Source organism: Echinops telfairi, unplaced genomic scaffold, assembly GCF_000313985.2.
Source record: "Echinops telfairi isolate 266 unplaced genomic scaffold, ASM31398v2 ScPeMD7_7469;HRSCAF=8507_1, whole genome shotgun sequence".
Lineage (NCBI taxonomy): Eukaryota > Metazoa > Chordata > Mammalia > Afrosoricida > Tenrecidae > Echinops > Echinops telfairi.
In genome coordinates this window covers 78,329,870-78,335,869 of record NW_022111373.1, presented here as the reverse complement: position 1 = coordinate 78,335,869, position 6,000 = coordinate 78,329,870, and positions in this window count along the sequence as shown.

Here is a 6,000-nt window from a genome sequence, read left to right as displayed (position 1 = left end):
TTGAGGCCCAATGTCCATCTGCAACCTTAATTCTTAACATATAGATATGAGTACATAGTTCTATTCCCCTCTCGTTTTATATATATACATATATTTACATGTGTACATGCCTGTATTTAAGCCTCTGTAAATGTCCTTTGCCTCCGGTTCCTTCCTCTATTTCCTTTAACTTTCCTCTTGTCTCACCATCATGTTCGGCCTTCATTCATGTTTAGTAACTCCTCGCTGCTACATTGTCCTTGATTAAGCCCCACTAGGCATCCTATGACCTTCCTTCCATTTATTCTAGCTCATTTGTTCCAACACTATTGTACATCATAAGTCAAGATCTAGGACACCGTCTAGCATAATCATGGGTCCCATGTTCTAGCATTTGCTCACAATATAAACCAAAAATCAGCTAGGTTTCCAAAAATCAATTTCCATCAAGGTGATACTGATGCCTATTGATCCAATATAGGGGTTCTGAAGCTGTAAATCTTTAGGGAAGCAGCTATAATCAAAGTGACTGATAGGATTGAACCAGTGACCTTGTGGTCAGCAGTCCAACGCTTACCAGGGCTCCTTCTGTTAAGGTTGGGAGTTGCTCACCTAAGCACTTGGGTATCTGTTTTTCAGAAACCTGCCTATATATGGGAATTACCTTAGAGCTTTTAAAAAATTCTGATGGTGGACGCACACCTGAAGAAAAGTTTGGTTTAATTTGTCTGGAGTGTAGCTTGGTATCAGGAGTTGTAAAAGCTCTGCAGGTGATGCTGGGGTGCAGCTGTGATTGTAAACCACTGTCATGGATCCTGGAGGGAGCCCCACTCGGCGGAGAGTGCCCCTGGCTTACTGAGTTTTCATTATCTGGGGACTTACAGAATTGCACTTCTACTTTGAACTCAAGTGATCTACTCTTTGATCTACTTTGATTCCCTCAAGTAAAGGGAATCGTGGGAGCTCATTTGTGTTAGGTTCGAAGACTTTCCGTGATTATCCCCACCAGGCACCTCCTGGAGCTGAGATGAAATGTGATGAGAAATGTGAAAACCTTGAAAAAAAAATCTTGAAAACTTTCCCTTGAAGCTAAATGAGGTGATTAAGGCTTGTTTTTCATTATAATTATCTTTAAACATGAAAAAAAACCACACCAAACAAACAAATCAAACCATTGCCATCAGGCTTATTCTGACTCAGAGTCCTGGCGGCACAATGGAAAGGTTGGCGGTGTGAACTTCCCAGCTGGTCCGCAGGGGAGTCTGCTTCAGTGAAGATGACAGCTCTGGAAACCCGTGGGGACCACTCTGCTCTGTCCCACGGGGTCGCCGTGAGCATGCGTGTGAGACATTAAGAAAGAGTCCATTGTGATGTGTGTGTGTGTGTGTTTGAGTAAGGTGGGGTTATGGGTTTGGGGAACAAAAACACAGGTAAAATGTCATTTCCCTTGCATTGAACCAAGGGCACACACTTATCAACACGATTTGTCTCTGTGGATGTTGACCACGCTTACCTGACTGCGGTGAGGTGTGTATGTCAGCTTTCTCCACGGTCTAGTTACTCTCCCTGCTTCCTTCCTATGTGCTGTCCTCTGTGGAAGGAAGCCCACACTGGGAGTGAAATACTTCCTCCCCCGAGGAATGCGCGCGCGCACGCGCACACACACACACACACACATTTGGAATTCTTAAATGTGGTAGAATTGTGTGTCTTCTCCCCTCCCCTCATTTATCTATCTATCTATCTGTCTGTCTGTCTGTCTGTCTATCTATCTATCTATCTATCTATCTATCTATCTATCTATCCATCTGTCTATCCATTCATTCATTTATTCAGTCATTTATTTAAATCACTATGGGCTCATGGATATCTTCTGCTTTCAGGAACAATTCAATTTTATTTTCATGTCTTGGTTCAAATTATTATTAATTTTATTCATGTATTTCTGTCACTGGCAACTAGGGACTCTTTTGGTTGATGCCTGGGACCTTTGGACGGACCCCAACCATGGGGGGTTTCCTTTGAGGAGGAGGAAATTGGTCTCAATGATGATGTCACTGCTAGCACTGTGCCTTTGTCCCAAACCATGGAATATTCCCGTACAAAGGTCCAACCTCCGTGGATACAGACTTCAGCAGATCCCGTAGGAAGTAAGGCCCTCCAGGGACCCGATCCAGAAGGTCACAGAACGACCTGCCTGTAGGACCAGCCTCTGGAAAGGGAACTGGGAGGAAAGACATCTGTGGGGGGTGGGGAGGGTGGGGGCGAGGGGTGTGTGTGGCAGTCTTTTCCGAGATGGTCTTCAAAGTCAGGTGGGAGCTACTCAAGGTTGTAGTTCCATCCCAGTGGAATTTCGTTTTCTTTAGCTTCACCCCGAGTCACTGGTGGTCTCTGCCAGTGTTGGCCCCTGGCTTTGTTCTGGCAGATGTGGAGCTGCCCCATCTCTCCTCCATTCGAGTGTGGTCAATTTGAGTCCCTGTGTTCCGGCTGGTGGACAGGTGCGACAGGTGTAAGGTTTCAGTTGCTGGGGGAAAAAAAAAAAAAAAAGGTTCTGCACTGAAGAAGTAGCTGCTTTAGGAAAAGCCTTATCTTGAGCTCACTCTCACGAAGGCCATGTTTTCCAACTACTGTTCCTCCCTCTTTGTTTCCAGTGTTCATGGTTCCAATCGCCAGTAATGATCAATCTATCCTGATTCCACGGCTGATCAAATTTTCCGGCTGAAAAAATTAGCAGGATCCTTCATTTTCTTCCTCACTAGCTTCCGTGGTTGGCATGTCAATCTGAACACTGATGACTGGACTTTATTCTATCACAGACAGCACTGTATTTCAGAGCAGGGTTGAGATGTTCTTTTGGACACTGAATACAGCATCATTCCTCTTGAATGTATCATTCCCAGCACAATAAGCCATGTGTCTGTCCATCGTGAGTGATGATCCAAAACAGTCCATTTGAGCTTATTAAATATAATTTAAGTAATTCCATCTTGTTAGGCTTCTTGGTTATATCTTCCCCCCTCCCCTCTTTTTCTGGAAAATAGGGAAACTATATGGAAGCAGAGCAGAACCTTTGAGGAGGCATGCAGAGTTTTTGTTTAAATAAATAAAGGTGATGCTGTTAATATAAAGTGGTATTATGCGAGGGGATGTCATGGGATTCAGTTTGTGGCAGCAGTGATTACATCATGGTCCCAATTCCTGACTGCTCTGTACAAAGTCAATTTTATGATTTCTTGGCTTTCCTTTAGAGGCCATGTCATTACAAAAATTACACATCTCTAGAGGAAGCGTGGAGCCATGTGCCACGATGCCCTCACTGTGAGAAGCAGGAACGAACCGGAGGGGAGGGAGGGAAAATAATCGTCTGTACCTTGCAGTGTCCCCACCCTCCATTCCATTCGATGAGTGTCTGTGTGTCACCGAGTGACAGTGCCACTGAGGCTGTACATGTGACGTGCTGCTGCCGCCCGGGGCTTTGCTCTTCCTGCTTCTCCCATGGAGAAGACAGTGGCACACAGCTAGGAGCTTCCTTTGAGAGATGTGTTAGGTTCTGTAAAGCAGGGTGAGATAGTTAAGGTTCATTCATTGTGCCTACCTGGCCAATAAATGCATGTGGGGTTAATTGAAGGGCAGAGAGATAAATGGCTTGGTGAGCCTCACCTTTCTATTTCTCGGGTCTCTTGCTCTCTGATGGTCGGACCAGGGTTCACCTGCCTTAGCTAGTTCCCTGCTTCAGCTGGCAAGGTTCACTTTCTGGGAGACATCCCTGAGGAGAAGACACATGGACTTATCCCGATGCAGCCCTGGGTGCTGGAGAAGCTTCGCGGAGACCCCTGCCAGCACTGAGATGCTTACACCGCCACTGGATTCAAAGATTTTCTACCCACTGGCCTGTGGTCCTTCTGGATTTGGTGCCATTGTGTGTGTATTTTGTGAGACTGAGGAGGACTTTGTAGATTGGTGTTGGACTTAAGGGCTTGGACAGCACTGGGTTGGGATGCTTTCTTAATGTACACTTATCCTTTATATAAAACTCTCTCTTATATACATATGAGTTTCTGTGGATTTGTTTCTCTTGTCTACCCCGACTAATACACAAGGCCTTTCAATGACAATCGACCATGACATTTGGTGCCCGCTAAAGAAACAGAGGTGCTGCCGGGCTGGGAGCTTGCTGAGGTGCTGTGGCATCTTCCTCAGGGGGTTCTGAGGAAGGCTTTGACCATGTCTGGCTCTCACCTAGTGCTACAACCTAAGGCTGCCTGACAGGTAGCATGCACCTGACTCGTTGCTGACCTGGCTGAAGTTATACAGGAAAGGCGTGTCTTGGCACCAGAGTCCCCGTCCCCTATGTCTGTACTGTGTATGGCTTTCCAGGAATGATGTCATACAGTGTTAAGGACTGTGGTCTGTGGTCACCAAATAGTGGGGCAGAGAAGCAAGCAAGCCTTCTCTTCTTCCTCCTTTGGCGTCTCAGTGAAAATTTCTCAGAACTGCCTTGTTTTAAAAAGAAGAAATTGGTCTGAGGGTGCTGTCTGACCTCCTCTGGGTAGGCTAGGAGGAAGGAAAGTCTGACTGCAGCAGGGTTGCCCAAGGCTGATTTCTAGGAGGCCGAAGTCAGACATACCTCCACCCTCCAACCATCTTTCCCAAGGTGTCCTATGGCTTCTTTGACAGCATTCTTCACTTCTCCTCTGGGTTCAATAACCCCTGGGATGACACTTAACATTCTGGGTTTAGTAGGGAATTTAACAGGAAATGTTCAAGAAACAGCTGTTTGTTCCGTCAGGACAATTTCTTCTCTACTGTGCCTGCAACCAGGCCTCCTCTTGGGTCTTTATTCTGATCAGACAATGTTACAAAGCTCTTTTATGGCTGCCAATAAAAGCCCAAAGGGCATGTAACTTTGCCCAAAGCCTCAGCTTTGTAGGTCATCAAAGCCAGCTCCCCCAATTAAGTACCTACAGGCCCTCCACTCCACAAGCCAGCCGCCTTCCTGAAGGCATGCAGCTTCGCTTGCTCCGTGGGCTGAGAAACTTGCTCATGGCCATGTCTCTTTCAAAAGTCAAGTTACGACTCTGGAGGTAAAGAAAGTATCGTGTTCACAATGCAGACACTTTAGCGTCTACATTGTAGAAATGAAATGAAAATGAAGCTTTTAAAAACATTTTATATTGTAACTAACTCTTATTAAAAACTAATGTTAACTTGAAACATTTTGTGCTGTGATCATCTCTTTTGAGTCTTACAATATAACTCTTTAAAGTATACACATTATCACCCCATTTTATGTGAAAGAAATGAAGCTCAGAAAGTCTGTCCTAGGACTTGGTTAAGGCCCTTAAGTATATAGAAATGACAGCATCTCAGTTTGCGGCCAGGCATGTATGTCCCCCAAACTCATTTTAGCTTGGGGTGCTTTAAAAACATGAGTGAGACACAGAGGAGGATGAGAACACTGTACAATTCAAATCAAAATATGACAACTCCCACCGCACCCCCCGGAAGGCTATCTTTATCAAAGTTGAAGGGCAGGCCTATTGTAGAGGAGAATGAGCAGACAACATTCCCGCCTGAGTTGGATCTGCCAGAAAGCTGAAACTTCAAGCCAACAGCGAGTAAGTGTGCTGGATGATTATCACCAAGGAGTCCTTGAATGGTACCAATGATTCTTGCACTCGGCTGCTAAGTGAAAGGTTGGAGGTTCAAGTCAATCCAAAGTTTCCTGGGAAGAAAAATCGGGCCACCTACTTCAGAAAGATCAGCCACCGAAAACCCTCTGGCACATGGTTGTCGTCTGATACACATGGGCTGCCATGAGTCAGAATCAGTTGAGCGATTAGAGTTTGCTCACAAAGTCATTCACATTCTTACACTGTAATGACTGGGTGACGTCTGGTGAGAAGGAGGCTGCAGGGACATATCATGGGATTCTGTCAACTGCAATTACAATCAAGCAGCCAGGGAAAGCAAAGAAATTACTTAGCAGAATATGCATGATCCGTGTAGAATCTAAATGGA